Below are 15,565 nucleotides of genomic sequence, written 5' to 3'. Positions count from 1 at the left end.
GAGGGAGTATTTTACCCACACAGGGGTCTCTCACTCAGTGGAGGGGGTCTGAGGACGGAGGGAGTATTTCACCCACACAGGGGTCTCTCACTCAGTGGATGTGGTCTGATGGACGGGGTATTTCACCCACACAGGGTCTCTGACTCAGTGGATGAGTCTGATGGAGGGGGTATTTCACCCACACAGGGGTCTCTCACTCAGTGGATGGGGTCTGAGGACGGAAGGGGTATTTTACCCACACAGGGGTCTCTCACTCAGTGGAGGGGGTCTGAGGACGGAGGGGGTATTTCACCCACAGGGGTCTCTCACTCAGTGGATGGGGTCTGAGGACGGAGGGGGTATTTCACCCACAGGGGTCTCTCACTCAGTGGATGGGGTCTGAGGACGGAGGGGGTATTTCTCCCACACAGGGGTCTCTCACTCAGTGGACGGGGTCTGAGGACGCACGTGGTATTTCACCCACACAGGGATCTCTCACTCAGTGGAGGGGGTCTGAGGACGGAAGGGGTATTTCACCCACACAGGGGTCTCTCACTCAGTGGATGGGGTCTGATGGGGGCGTGTTTCACCCACACAGGGGTCTTTGACTCAGTGGATGGGATCTGAGGACGGATGGGGTATTTCACCCACACAGAGGTCTCTCACTCAGTGGACGGGATCTGCGGACGGAGGGTGTGTTTCATCCACACAGGGGTCTCTCACTCAGTGGATCGGGTCTGATGACGGAGGGTGTGTTTCACCCACACAGGGGTCTCTCACTCAGTGGATGGGGTCTGATGGAGGGCTTATTTCACCCACAAAGGGGTCTCTCACTCAGTGGATGGGGTCTGATGGAGGGGGTATTTCACCCACACAGGGGTCTCTCACTCAGTGGATGGGGTCTGATGGAGGGGGTATTTCACCCCACAGGGTGAGGTTCTGTAAATTACGAATTCGTTTGTGCTCAGCCTCCATTTTTTAGTCGCCTCCATTTTATGTTGCCCTCACTCAGGCAGCGCGGCGAACGCGATGTTTTTGTCGTTTCTGCATTCACGTGTCAGGTGGATTCTTTGCCTATGTTTACTAACGAGTGTCAGGGTCTGGCCGAGTACACTAATTTCTGTCAGAGCTGATTAATCCCCGTCCGGACTATTTGTTGGTTCGCACCATTCTTTCCTTTAAGTTTTCTTATCTGCTGTCCTTCGCTACACATCTCATGCATTCTGCTGTTTCACGACTGTCCTTCTAACACATACTGCTGTGTTTTCTCTACTTGTAAATCGAATTGTGTGGATTCATTTGTAATTTGCTTAAGGGGTCGAGTGACAAACACAACCGGGAACTTGAGTTACTTTGGACTTAAGGCATTGTTTATAATGTTTGTTTATGTCTCATGCTCTTGTGTGATTGCATTTTGCATTGTATTGTACCGTATATAAACCTGTGCGCCACGGGGTTAAGTGGCAGTCTCTTTTGAACCTCGTTTTATCGACGACTTCTAAGACCACTGTACTAGCTGCCTCTAATAAATACTATCTTCTACGCCAGACGAAGAGTCCGTGTCTCTGTATCTGACAAGGCAGGTGAATCTCGGGGATTTTAGGCGTACCCTGCGCCGCCGGGCCTTAAGGCTGCGGTTCTCCAAGGGGTCTCTCTCTCCCTGGTGGGGGTCTGAGGACGGAGGGAGTATTTCACCCACACAGCGGTCTCTCACTCAGTGGATGGGGTCTGAGGACCGAGAGGGTATTTCACCCACACAGGGGTCTCTCACTCAGTGGATGGGGTCTGAGGACCGAGGGGGTATTTCACCCACACAGGGGTCTCTCACTCAGTTTATGGGGTCTGATGACGGAGGGGGTATTTCACCCACATAGGGGTCTCTCTCTAAGTGGATGGGGTCTGAGGACAGACGGGGTATTTCACCCATACAGGGGCCTCTCACTCAGTGGATGGGGTCTGAGGACGGAGGGGGTATTCCACCCACACAGACAATCTTGGCTCCTTTATCTCACTCTTGATTCCACCTCGTGGCTGTTTAATCCACCCCCAGCCACTCTCGGCTCGTTTTTCTGACTCTTGATTCCACCTTGTGGCTCTTTAATCCACCCCCAGACACTCTTGGTTTCTTTATCTCACTCCTGTAGGTCCCTGCTTTCTCCCTTTGTCACATTTTTTCATCTTTCTCTTCCTCTTTCTTCCTGCTCGTGTGTTTTTCACTCCCTTCTTATGGGTAAAAGTCTGGTGAGGGAAAATAAGTGCCGGCTCCACCTGCGATCACCGGCTCAAATTAAGCTTTAATCAACATCTTACCCCTTCTTTGATAAATTAAAGAATTTAGGGCAATCGAAAGAAGAAAAACAGACAGGAGGGAGAGGAATGAAAGGAAAGATAACACAAAAAAGAGAATGCTGAGGAAGAGAATACGCGTGAGTCACTCCATGACCGCATCTCCTCGACCCATCACTGTGGACTTCTGATACAGCGAATGTCTGAGTCTTAGCTGCTGCTTCTTGCTCAAACGCTATGGTGGTCTCATGACCCTACGGGTGGTCTGGCTCATGGTGGTCTCTTGATCCTAGGGGTGGTCTGGTTCATGGTGGTCTCATGATCCTAGGGGTGGTCTGTCTCATTGTGGTCTCATGATCCTACGGGTGGTCGGGCTCATGGTGGTCTCATGATCCTACGGGTGGTCTGGCTCATGGTGGTCTCATGATCCTACGGGTGGTCTGGCTCATGGTGGTCTCATGATCCTACGGGTGGTCTGGCTCATGGTGGTCTCATGCTCCTACGGGTGGTCTGGCTCATGGTGGTCTCATGATCCTACGGGTGGTCTGGCTCATGGTGGTCTCATGCTCCTATGGGTGGTCTGGCTCATTGTGTTCTCATGATCCTACGGGTGGTCTGGCTCATGGTGGTCTCATGATCCTATGGGTGGTCTGGCTCGTGGTGGTCTCATGATCCTATGGGTGGTCTGGCTCAGGGTGGTCTCATGCTCCTATGGGTGGTCTGGCTCATGGTGGTCTCATGATCCTACGGGTGGTCGGGCTCATGGTGGTCTCATGATCCTACGGGTGGTCTGGCTCATGGTGGTCTCACAATCCTATGGGTGGTCTTGCTCAGGGTGGTCTCATGATCCTTGGGGTGGTCTGCCTCATGGTGGTCTCATGATCCTGTGGGTGGTCTGGCTCATTGTGTTCTCATGATCCTACGGGTGGTCTGGCTCATGGTGGTCTCAGGATCCTACGGGTGGTCTGGCTCATGGTGGTCTCATGATCCTATGGGTGGTCTGGCTCATGGTGGTCTCAGGATCCTAGGGTGGTCTGGCTCATGGTTGGCTCATGAGCCTACGGGAGGTCTGGATCATGGTGGTCTCATGATCCTACGGGTGGTCTGGCTCATGGTGGTCTCATGATCCTGCGGGTGGTCTGGCTCATGGTGGTCTCATGATCCTACGGGTGGTCTGGCTCATGGTGGTCTCATGATCCTACGGGTGGTCTAGCTCATGGTGGTCTCATGATCCTACGGGTGGTCTGGCTCATGGTGGTCTCATGATCCTACGGGTGGTCTGGCTCACGGTGGTCTCATGATCCTACGGGTGGTCTGGCTCATGGTGGTCTCATGATCCTACGGGTGGTCTGGCTCATGGTGGTCTCATGATCCTACGGGTGGTCTGGCTCATGGTGGTCTCATGATCCTATGGGTGGTCTGGCTCATGGTGGTCTCATGCTCCTACGGGTGGTCTGGCTCATGGTGGTCTCATGATCCTACGGGTGGTCTGGCTCATTGTGTTCTCATGATCCTATGGGTGGTCTGGCTCATGGTGGTCTCATGATCCTACGGGTGATCTGGCTCATGGTGGTCTCATGATCCTCCGGGTGGTCTGGCTCATGGTGGTCTCATGATCCTACGGGTGGTCTGGCTTATGGTGGTCTCATGATCCTACGGGTGGTCGGGCTCATGGTGGTCTCATGATCCTGCAGGTGGTCTGGCTCATACTGGTCTCATGATCCTACGGGTGGTCTGGCTCATGGTGGTCTCATGATCCTACGGGTGGTCTGGCTCATGGTGGTCTCATGATCCTACGGGTGGTCTGGCTCATGGTGTTCTCATGGCCCTACGGGTGGTCTGGCTCATGGTGCTCTCATGATCCTATGGGTGGTCTGGCTCATGGTGGTCTCATGATCCTGTGGGTGGTCTGGCTCATTGTGTTCTCATGATCCTACGGGTGGTCTGGCTTATGGTGGTCTCATGATCCTACGGGTGGTCTGGCTCATGGTGGTCTCATGATCCTACGGGTGGTCTGGCTCATGGTGGTCTCATGATCCTACGGGTGGTCTGGCTCATGGTGGTCTCATGATCCTAAGGGTGGTCTGGCTCATGGTGGTCTCATGATCCTACGGGTGGTCTGGCTTATGGTGGTCTCATGATCCTACGGGTGGTCGGGCTCATGGTGGTCTCATGATCCTGCGGGTGGTCTGGCTCATGGTGGTCTCATGGCCCAACGGGTGGTCTGGCTCATGGTGGTCTCATGATCCTACGGGTGGTCTGGCTCATGGTGGTCTCATGATCCTACGGGTGGTCTGGCTCATGGTGGTCTCATGGCCCTACGGGTGGTCTGGCTCATGGTGGTCTCAGGATCCTATGGGTGGTCTGGCTCATGGTGGTCTCATGATCCTGTGGGTGGTCTGGCTCATTGTGTTCTCATGATCCTACGGGTGGTCTGGCTTATGGTGGTCTCAAGATCCTACGGGTGGTCTGGCTCATGGTGGTCTCATGATCCTACGGGTGGTCTGGCTCATGGTGGTCTCATGATCCTACGGGTGGTCTGGCTCATGGTGGTCTCATGATCCTAAGGGTGGTCTGGCTCATGGTGGTCTCATGATCCTACGGGTGGTCTGGCTCATGGTGGTCTCATGCTCCTATGGGTGGTCTGGCTCATGGTGGTCTCATGATCCTACGGGTGGTCTGGCTCATGGTGATCTCATGATCCTATGAGTGGTCTGGCTCATGGTGGTCGCATGATCCTACGGGTGGTCTGGCTCATGGTGGTCTGGCTCATGGTGGTCTCAGGATCCTACGGGTGGTCTGGCTCATGGTGGTCTCATGAGCCTATGAGAGGTCTGGCTCATTGTGGTCTCATGATCCTACGGGTGGTCTGGCTCTTGGTGGTCTCATGATCCTACGGGTGGTCTGGCTCATGGTGGTCTCATGATCCTACGGGTGGCCTGGCTCAGGGTGGTCTCATGATCCTACGGGTGGTCTGGCTCATGGTGGTCTCAGGATCCTATGGGTGGTCTGGCTCATGGTGGTCTCAGGATCCTACGGGTGGTCTGGCTCATGGTGGTCTCATGATCCTACGGGTGGTCTGGCTCATGGTGGTCTCATGATCCTACGGGTGGTCTGGCTCATGGTGGTCTCATGATCCTACGGGTGGTCTGGCTCAGGGTGGTCTCATGATCCTCCGGGTGGCCTGGCTCATGGTGGTCTCATGATCCTGTGGGTGGTCTGGCTCATTGTGTTCTCATGATCCTACTGGTGGTCTGGCTTATGGTGGTCTCATGATCCTGCGGGTGGTCTGGCTCATGGTGGTCTCATGATCCTGTGGGTGGTCTGGCTCATTGTGTTCTCATGGTCCTACGGGTGGTCTGGCTCATGGTGGCCTCATGATCCTACGGAAGGTCTGGCTCATGGTGGTCTCATGATCCTACGGGTGGTCTGGCTCATGGTGGTCTCATGATCCTACGGGTGGGCTGGCTTATGGTGGTTTCATGATCCTACGGGTGGTCTGGCTCATGGTGATCTCATGATCCTACGGGTGGTCTGGCTCATGGTGGTCTCATGATCCTACGAGTGGTCTGGCTCATGGTGGTCTCATGATCCTAGGGGTGGTCTGGCTCGTGGTGGTCTCATGATCCTACGGGTGGTCTGGCTCATGGTGGTCTCATGATCCTACGGGTGGTCTGGCTTATGGTGGTCTCATGATCCTACGGGTGGTCTGGCTCGTGGTGGTCTCATGATCCTACGGGTGGTCTGGCTCATGGTGGTCTCATGATCCTACGGGTGGTCTGGCTCATGGTGGTCTCATGATCCTACGGGTGGTCTGGCTCGTGGTGGTCTCATGATCCTACGGGTGGTCTGGCTTATGGTGGTCTGGCTCATGGTGGTCTCAGGATCCTACGGGTGGTCTGGCTCATGGTGGTCTCATGAGCCTACAAGAGGTCTGGCTCATTGTGGTCTCATGATCCTACGGGTGGTCTGGCTCTTGGTGGTCTCATGATCCTACGGGTGGTCTGGCTCATGGTGGTCTCATGATCCTACGGGTGGCCTGGCTCAGGGTGGTCTCATGATCCTACGGGTGGTCTGGCTCATGGTGGTCTCAGGATCCTATGGGTGGTCTGGCTCATGGTGGTCTCAGGATCCTACGGGTGGTCTGGCTCATGGTGGTCTCATGATCCTACGGGTGGTCTGGCTCATGGTGGTCTCATGATCCTACGGGTGGTCTGGCTCATGGTGGTCTCATGATCCTACGGGTGGCCTGGCTCATGGTGGTCTCATGATCCTGTGGGTGGTCTGGCTCATTGTGTTCTCATGATCCTACTGGTGGTCTGGCTTATGGTGGTCTCATGATCCTGCGGGTGGTCTGGCTCATGGTGGTCTCATGATCCTGTGGGTGGTCTGGCTCATTGTGTTCTCATGGTCCTACGGGTGGTCTGGCTCATGGTGGCCTCATGATCCTACGGAAGGTCTGGCTCATGGTGGTCTCATGATCCTACGGGTGGTCTGGCTCATGGTGGTCTCATGATCCTACGGGTGGTCTGGCTCATGGTGGTCTCATGATCCTATGGGTGGTGTGGCTCATGGTGGTCTCATGATCCTACGGGTGGTCTGGCTCTTTCTTCCAAACATCTTGTGTCGGTGTAAATGTGGCCAAAGAGTGTGATCTCTTCTTTCTAGTTCACTCTTGACTGGATTCAGTCGATCCAACACCTTCCTGCTGGAGGTCTCTCCTCCTCTGTCGGGAAGCCCAGAGACTCTGGGCCTCATTTATGAGGTCTTGGGTAGGGCAGCACCACAAGGAATGTTGCTGCACTGCTCTACGTCAGAACAAAAGGGCAGGAATGCGCCGTATCTATGTGATACCTCGCATTCCTGTCCTTTTCCCCAGCGCAGGCGCACAGTGGGCTGAAATGCACCAATGCAGGCAGCCTTTCACCATGGTGCAATGCAAGGGTGCTTGCATTTTGTGAAGGAAGGGAGACATTCCTGCACAAAGTAAATCACAAGAGGCAATTTCCTTTTTCTATGTGTGCTGCAGAATGCAGCACAAAAAGAAAAGGAAAGCACGATGAGAAATTCTCCTTGTTGCACCTCCCTAACGCCACCCTCGGGGTGGCGTTAGATTCTGATGTATTCCCAAGTTCACAATTTCTTGTAAATCTGGGAATGCGTCAGGTTTCATGGGTGTTGTGTTGGAACACCCTCAGCAACACCCATGGAACGCCCGTTTTATGCAGTGTTCTGCGTGAAAGGAGCACATATTTATAAGGCCATGAAAAGCCACGTAAAGTGGCTTTACGTCGCCTTATAAATATGCAGTGACACATTGCGCCACTGCAACATCAAAAAAGTGAAGTTCCGGCGGCGCAATAGTGCCAGTCTCTGGGTTCTACGTGCACCAGCATGAGACCTGGCTAGGTGCCAACCATCTGGTCAGCTCTCAGTCTGAGTTGGCATCATCTTGCCGATCACGAGCGGCATCTCCTTTTGGATTCTGGTTCAGAACATGTTAGCCCTGTGGGACCCCCCAGGTTGACAAATTTGCAACTTGTGATAACGCCCATTGTCCACAATTGTACGGCCTCAAGTTTACACAATGGGATATGTTGGGGGACACATTTCGGTTGAGGTGGAGTTTTCCGCTTCACTACACCTTTCTTCCCATATCATTAATTCCTCCAGTTCTCAGGAATATTCACCATGACTGGTCTGAAGCCTTTCTTACCACCCATCATTGGTCTTAACGTTGGAGCAGAAACCTCCCTACAGATGAACATACACACAGAAAGGCTTATTCATTAGTACATCAGAAAGCGGCCTTGGAAAGGCAGACAGAAAATAATAATGAAATGCAGTATTCTGCTGAGGCAAGCAAAGTGAACATTTTGCGGCCTACTTCGGGCCTAGTTAAAGCAGCCTAATAGGAACTGCAAAAGCTGCAAAAGCTAATGGAGTCACAAGTATACATAGGGGTCACTCATTACTCAGATAGCTCAGTGGGTTGTACAACATGAAATGCAAATTGTATCTATTTAGCCACGCAATGCTAACCTAAAATACTTATGATGTTATGTGACTGGAAGCATTACGCAAATGGGGATTTCAAGTCTAACAGATCCTCCTTTTAGCATAAGTGGCTAAAAAATGCTTTAATTGCCATCAGGTAGGATCTTCACAATATTAAGGGGGGTGGCCGAGGCGAGGGAAGCAATAGGCACACACAAGATATAACACTTAGGATATAACAGAGGAATACAACACTCTTTTTTTTTTTGTAGAGTTTTATATAGCACGAACTAGACCCGAACCGAATCAGGTATCAGAGCGCTTTACATAGCACCAGTTACGTTACATGAGGACGGACACACATTTATTTTTGGCACGGGGAGATTAAGTGATTTGCCCAGAATCACAGGAGGTTTTGGCGTCGTTGCCGAGACTCGAACCCAGATCCCCAGGTCCGAGGTCGAGCGCCCTAGCCGTTAGGCCAACTCCTCACCCCTCTCCACTCTTGAACGCATCAATACTACTAGTTTTCGAAGATGCCTTTATCAATCAGCATCGGATCCTGAACTTCTTGCATCATCATAGATGAAGCCTTTGCATCATGTCCTGGTGATTACGGAGCAGGTGTTATTTTGCTTATACAAAAGAGAGCACCCCAGATGACTGGGTGGAAGTGACAGCCCACCCAGAGTGGTCCCCCTGATGTGGTAGAGAGCACCCTAGCTGACCAGGTGGAAGTGACGGCCCACCCAGAGTGGTCCTCCTGACATGGAAGAGAGCACTTCAGCTCACCGGATGGAAGTGATGCCCACCCAGCTGTCATCTCCCAACAGAGTGGTTCTACTGAGGTGGAACCGAGCACTCCAGCTGACCAGTTGGACTGACAGCCCACCCAGAGTGGCCCTCCTTATGTGGAAGAGAGCACCCCAGCTGACCGGGTGGAAGTGATGGCCCACCCATCTGTCGCCTCCCTGTAGAGAGCCCAGCTAGAAGGATTTGCCAAGTGGAATGAGATGCGGATAGAACAACTGAGAGACTCTGGCAAGTCTTGGGAGAAAATCCTTCCAAGATCTCCAGTCAAATTCTCCCAATACACTACACAATTTCACAAATATCTTCAGCTCAAACAAACTCTGCCATCCACTCTCCCCTCCTACATATTTTGCCCGAGTCAGGTGAAACGCCCAATGGGCTCACTAGGTAAGGGCATGATTTCTCAAATCTACAAATCATTCATACTAAATCCACCCGACAGGTTAGCCCCTGTGGAACACAAATGGGAGGTGTAGGCGAGTCCCCTCGATGATGCAGACTGGGGGGCCTCGTCACCTCAATCAATCATATAACTTGTAAAGCGCACTACATACCTGTGAGGGTTCCAAGGCGCTGGGAGGGGGGGGGGGGCTGCTGCTATTGGTCGAAGAGCCAGGTCTTGAGTTGTCTCCTGAAGGTCAGCAGGTCTTCGGTTTGTCGCAGGTAGAGGGGGAGGGTGTTCCAGGTCCTGGCGGTACGATGGGAGAAGGATCTGCCTCCGGAAGTGGTTCTCCGGATGCGTGGGACCGTGGCCAGGGTGTGGTCGGCGGAGCGGAGTTTCCTGTTGGGTACGTAGAAGGAGAGTCGACTGTTGAGATAGGCTGGGCCGGTTTTGTGGAGTGCCTTGTGTGCGTGGATCAGAACCTTGAAGGAGATTCTTTTGTCGACGAAGAGCCAGTGCAGGTTCCTCAAGATGGGGGGTGATGTGGTCGTGGCAGGGGACGTCGAGGATCAGGCGTGCCGAGGCATTCTGGATTCTCTGTAGTCTGCTGATGAGCATGGACGAGGCTCTGGTGTAGAGGGCGTTTCCGTAGTCGAGTCTGCTGCTGACTAGGGACTGGGTGACTGTTTTCCTCGTGTTTGTCGGGATCCATCTGTAGATCTTGCGGAGCATGCGGAGGGTGTTGAAACAAGTGGAGGAGACCATATTGACTTGTTTCGTCATGGAGAGTTTTGAGTCGAGGATGACTCCCAGGTTGCGTGCGTGGTTGGTGGGGGTTGGGGGGACTCCAGTGACGTGGGCTACCAAGAGTCGTCCCATGCAGAGGGGTTGGACCAGAGGATGAGGATTTCCGTTTTGTCTGTGTTTAGTTTGATGCGGCTGTACACCATCCAGTCTGCGATGGCCTTCATTCCCTGGTGGAGGTTAGATTTGGCAGTGCGGGGGTCCATGGTGAGGGAGAGGATCAGCTGAGTGTCGTCGGCGTAGGAGATTATGTTGAGGTTGTGCTGTTGGGCGATGCGTGCTAGTGGAGCCATGTAGACATTGAACAGCGTCGGGCTGGGGGAAGATACTTGAGAGACACCGCAGATGATCTCGGAGGCATCGGATCAGAACGGGGGGAGGCGGACTCTCTGAGTTCTGCCGGAGAGGAAGGAGATGGTCCAGCCCAGGGCCTTGTCTTGGATCCCTGCGTCGTGCAGGCATGTGCGTAGTGTGTGATGGCAGACTGTGTCGAAGGCAGCGGAGAGAATCAGGAGAATGAGGGCCGCCGACTCGCCGTTGTCTAGTAGGATCCTGATGTCGTCTGTGGCGGTGATGAGGGCGGCCTCCATGCTGTGGTTGCTGCGAAAACCTGATTGGGACGGGTCCAGGATGTTGTTGTCTTCGAGGTGACGGGTGAGCTGGGTGTTTACTATCTTCTCGATGACCTTTACTGGGAACAGAAGCAGGGAGATGGGACGGAAGTTCTTGAGGTCGCTCGGATCCGCCTTGGGTTTCTTCAGTAGGGTGTTGATCTCTGCGTGCTTCCAGTTGGTGGCGGTCTCAAAGGAGAGGTTGATGATTTTGTGCAGGTGTGGTGCGATGGAATTGCTGGCTTTGTTGAAGATGTGGTGCGGGAGAGGGTCGGATGGGGAACCGGAGTGGATTGTTCCCATGGTCCTGATTGTGTCCTCGACGCTCACGTTGGCCCAGGTTGTCAGTGTGTCGTGGGCGGTGGGGTGCGGGGGGTTCGGTGCGGTGTGGTCGGCAGGGATCGTACGGGGTCTGAAGCTGTCATGGATGTTGGTGATCTTCAGATGAAAGAAGGTGGCGAGGGAGTCGCACAGGGCTTGCGATGGTGGGATGTTGTTGGCGTTGGAGCTGTGGTTGAAGAGTTTCTTCACGATGGTGAAGAGCTCCTTGCTGTTGTGTGCGTTGTTGTCAAGGCGGTTTGTGAAGGAAGTTCTTTTGGCGGTCCTGATGAGGTGGTGGTGGTTGTGGACGGCGTCTTTGTGGCAGTGTGGCTGTCTGGCGTCTTGTCGCTGTGCCATATGAGAGGGACTGGTGAACGAATGGGTGCGGAGGGGGCGGGGCCGCAGGGGCGGGGACAGGGGACAGGAGACCGGCGCAGGGCACAGAAGAGAAAAGAGGACAAGAACAAGGGGCACAGAGGCACAAGTCAGCACAGGGGTACAAAGAACGGCGAGGGGTACAGAATAAAAGGGGGCACAGAATCAGAGCGGCGAGCGGGGGGCAGGGGGTACAGACAGTTACAAAGCAGGCACAAAGCAACAGGCAGCAAGCAAAACATACCTAAGGCCACCACTGGCCACCAGGGATGAGGCGCAGGTGGAGCCTGCGGGTGGTGGAGGGCCTCGATACACCGGCAGCAGCCGGAGACAGCGGGGTGATGGTGGAGCTGCAGCGGGGGAAGCGACCTACCAGGAAGGTCAAGGGTCCATACAACTATTTTAGTATATCACATATTACACTCCCCGCAGGTAACCTTTCTTCTCCCAGATGTCACCGCTGCACGCCCCCAAAGGCCAACTTTCACCATATGATGCGGTCCTGCCCAGCACTCATGCCTTACTTGTGGGTCATTTGAATGGGAGCTCTTTGAGGCCCTCGGCCCCCCTTGAGCTGACCTCCAGAGGGGGGATACTGGGGATACTAGAAAGCATGGGGGGGCACTTGAGCGGAGTGTACCCTGGTGGGCTCAACCCCGCTCCTGGCTGGAACTGGACTGATGAACACCACCTCAACTCTCGAACGAAACCATTACATTTTGACATTTTGTTTTTATTTTGATACAGAACTCCTACAGAGGTCCACAAAAATGCATACGCATATTAAACAAAAAATACTTCACATACAATACAAAATTCTTCCTTTATACATAGCTGCTGCCTAAAAAAGACTTTTATTAAACATACTATGTAGTGTACAAAAAAAATATAAAAATAAATCAGAGCATTCGTATGGAACATGAGGAGAAATATTAAAACATGTATACAATTAAATATCCAACCATCAAAATATTGCGACATACAAAAGAACGTTAATAATTACCTAATAAATAGCCAAAAAAGGTTTAAAAAATTGATATATCCTATAGCAAACGATTACAAAACAATGGGGAAATCCAGGAGGCCATAGGAACTTGGTGAGAATTGGTACAGAACGCAGTTTTAAAGCGATTACTTGATATTCCATATAAGGAATCTTGAAATTAATTTATCACGGTACTGTGTAATTCTGTGGGGGTAGCATTCCACCCTTCTAGAGGGAGAAGACATGTATTTACTGGTTTACCCGGTTAAAGTTAAACAGAGCCTCAGCATCACAAAATGGATGCTGCTGCCACAGACACGAGTCTGCCCTACTGCTGCTGGGCTGCTGGACGAAACTCCGGCAGGGGAGGCATGGACAATAGGTTTCATGTCCAGGGAGGTGCCAGCACCTCCCCAGACAGGCTTTAGTGTATTGGGCAGGGAGGGCTGCATTCAGTGAATGCTTCCCAGACACTGCCTGGGGCACACAAGGTGCTCCATGCATTTCCCAGTTCAAACCCGTTGCTGGGGCACTCTGCCCCAGCTCTGGCGTGAAACTGGACCAAGGGGAAGGGGTATAACCACCCCCTCCCCAGGTCCTCCCATAGGAGGGACCTTAAAGATAGTCCAGCCCCTAAACTTAGTATAAGTATAGGAACCCAGTCCCTAGGACTTTAGATTACCCTGGACGAAACTCTGAAACATAAATCCTGGACCTTCGACATTCCATTTTGATTGGAAGACATCTCCCTTGTGGTCAAGGAGTGACCGCCTTGTTCAAACAGGCACCAACAGCAACTTTGCCGGTCTGCATTTTCAAGGCTCCCGCCAGATCCCGAAGAATCTGTGACACAGGACATGGACTTCCAGACATCTCTGACCCCGACCTTCGCTCACAGCAAAGCTGAGACACGTGGCGGACACGAGAGACGTGGGACCAGAACTCCTGGACATCCTGCATTTTGCAAGCTGCACCTACTTCACGAGGTATCTCAAAGTTGTGCATTGGAGTGCTTGAAGCGCCAGGCCTGCTTTCTAATTCTCACGTGGTTCTTATACCACTATTTTAGTATATGGTTTGTGAGGCCCCTAGGGCATAACATATACTGTGCAACTTATTGTATGCTAATTGAGATTCTTGTAATGTACTTTGACCTCTGACCTCATAAAGAGTACAGAGGGGTTGTGTTTAGAATAAATACATATATATTTGATATATACCTTGTGTGGTGTCCTTTCATTTGGTATTCAAGAGATTATAATTGGTAAAAGAACTAGCTTCACATGCTCTCTGAAGTCTTAGTCTGATGACTGCTGGTCCATGCTACCACTAGGATAGCTTTCTATAAGGTTGACTTTACAACCACCATCAATAAGGGTCGATTAGACTGGTGCAAGGTGCCCACTAGAACTAGTGGACATCATATGCCAGGCTAACTTCTCATACCAGACAGAAGTCTACAGGTCTCGGACATCTGCTGATATAAATGCTACAACCTTGAAATTCTGTGGACGACTGAGGCACATTTAATGTTTTTGTGAGGAACTCAAAGGTACTGCCCGACAAGCACTGTCCCAAAAGGAAATGCGCCAACAGATGCAGCGGGACAGCTAGACGGCTGCTATAGAGCATCCAGCAAGTGGCAATGGGCTCAAGTCTCATGAGGAACAGATGTTTCTAAGGCTCAACCACTGAGGGGACCTTCTGGAGGCCACTTTAAAGCATTGCTATAAGAGTCACCTCCAAATCCTTGGACACTGCATTGCAATAAGGGACCTGGCTGGTGACAATACAAGGAATTAAGTCTGATGACAACTTACCTCTAGTCGGTGCTGTTCTTGTGGCAACCCTTGGTCCGGATCAGGGCTGCTACAGTGTCCAGGGGTCTACAAACAAGAGAAACCAGGTTAATCACACATTGTAGATGTTTGCCAACTGCAATAATAAGAAATAGTGTGTGCATGAAACATTGGAACCACGTTTGAACCACTGGACAGAAAGCGGGAAAGGAGAAGCATAGATGTGTCGGTGACACTGGAGACCTGAAAAAGTATAAAACCAATAAGACTCTAGCAAACAATACACAAAAAATCTCTAGGGGTAAGCACAGAGTGCCCGATTCATAGAACTAACTTAGTACAAAATCCTAAACTTACTACCATTTTGGTATTCACAGAAGGCACTTACTCATTTTGGTATTCACAGAAGGCACTTACTCATTTCGGTATTCACAGAAGGCACTTACTCATTTTGATATTCACAGAAGTTAGAAGTCCTAACTTTAGGATTCCTAAATGCCTCTGTGAATACCGAAAGTCTTAAAGTTAGGATTTTTCTGAGTTTAGGAGTAGTAAAGTTAGGATTCCTAAATGCCTCTGTGAATACCGAAAGTCTTAAAGTTAGGATTTTTCTCAGTTTAGGAGTAGTAAAGTTAGGACTCCTAACTTTAGGACGCCTAAATGACACCTATGGTAAGATTGGGTGTTGGATGGGCATGGGCACGCCATTGACACCTCTGGTCAGATTGGTAGTTGGATGTACACGGGCACGCCATTGACACGTATGGAAGAATTGCGTGTTGGATGGACGCGGGAACGCCATTGACACTGATAGTCAGATTGGGTGTTGGAAGGGCGCGGGCACGCCATTGACACCTATGGTCAGAATGGTAGTTGGATGTACAAGAGCACGCTATTGAAACGTATGGAAGGATTTAGTGTTGGATGTATGTGGGCACGTCATTGACACCGATAGTCAGATTGGGTATTGGATGGGCACGGGCACGCCATTGACAAGCATGGTAAGATTGGGTGTTGGATGGAGGCAGGCACGCCATTGACACCGATGGTCAGATTGGGTGTTGGATGGACGCGGGCACGCCATTGACAAGCTTGGTCAGATTGGGTGTTGGATGGGGGCGGGCACGCCATTGACACGTATGGTCAGATTGGGTGTTGGATGGAGACGGGCACGCCATTGACACCGATGGTCAGATTGGGTGTCGGATGGACG

General features: G+C 51.9%; 1 protein-coding gene across 1 annotated transcript in view; it reads right to left on the bottom strand.

The window, feature by feature from the left end:
• Nucleotides 1–14,440, bottom strand: part of LOC144805760 (uncharacterized) — an 84,145-nt gene extending 69,705 nt beyond the window's left edge. The window contains exon 1 of the mRNA XM_078672249.1: nt 14,374–14,440. The gene's annotated coding sequence lies outside the window, so the exon portion shown is untranslated. The remainder of the gene's footprint in view (nt 1–14,373) is intronic.
• Between the last annotated feature and the right edge of the window lie 1,125 nt (nt 14,441–15,565).

This window comes from Lissotriton helveticus (genome assembly GCF_964261635.1).
Source record: "Lissotriton helveticus chromosome 1_1 unlocalized genomic scaffold, aLisHel1.1 SUPER_1_unloc_23, whole genome shotgun sequence".
Classification (NCBI taxonomy): domain Eukaryota; kingdom Metazoa; phylum Chordata; class Amphibia; order Caudata; family Salamandridae; genus Lissotriton; species Lissotriton helveticus.
This window is presented reverse-complemented; position numbering and strand designations above follow the sequence as displayed.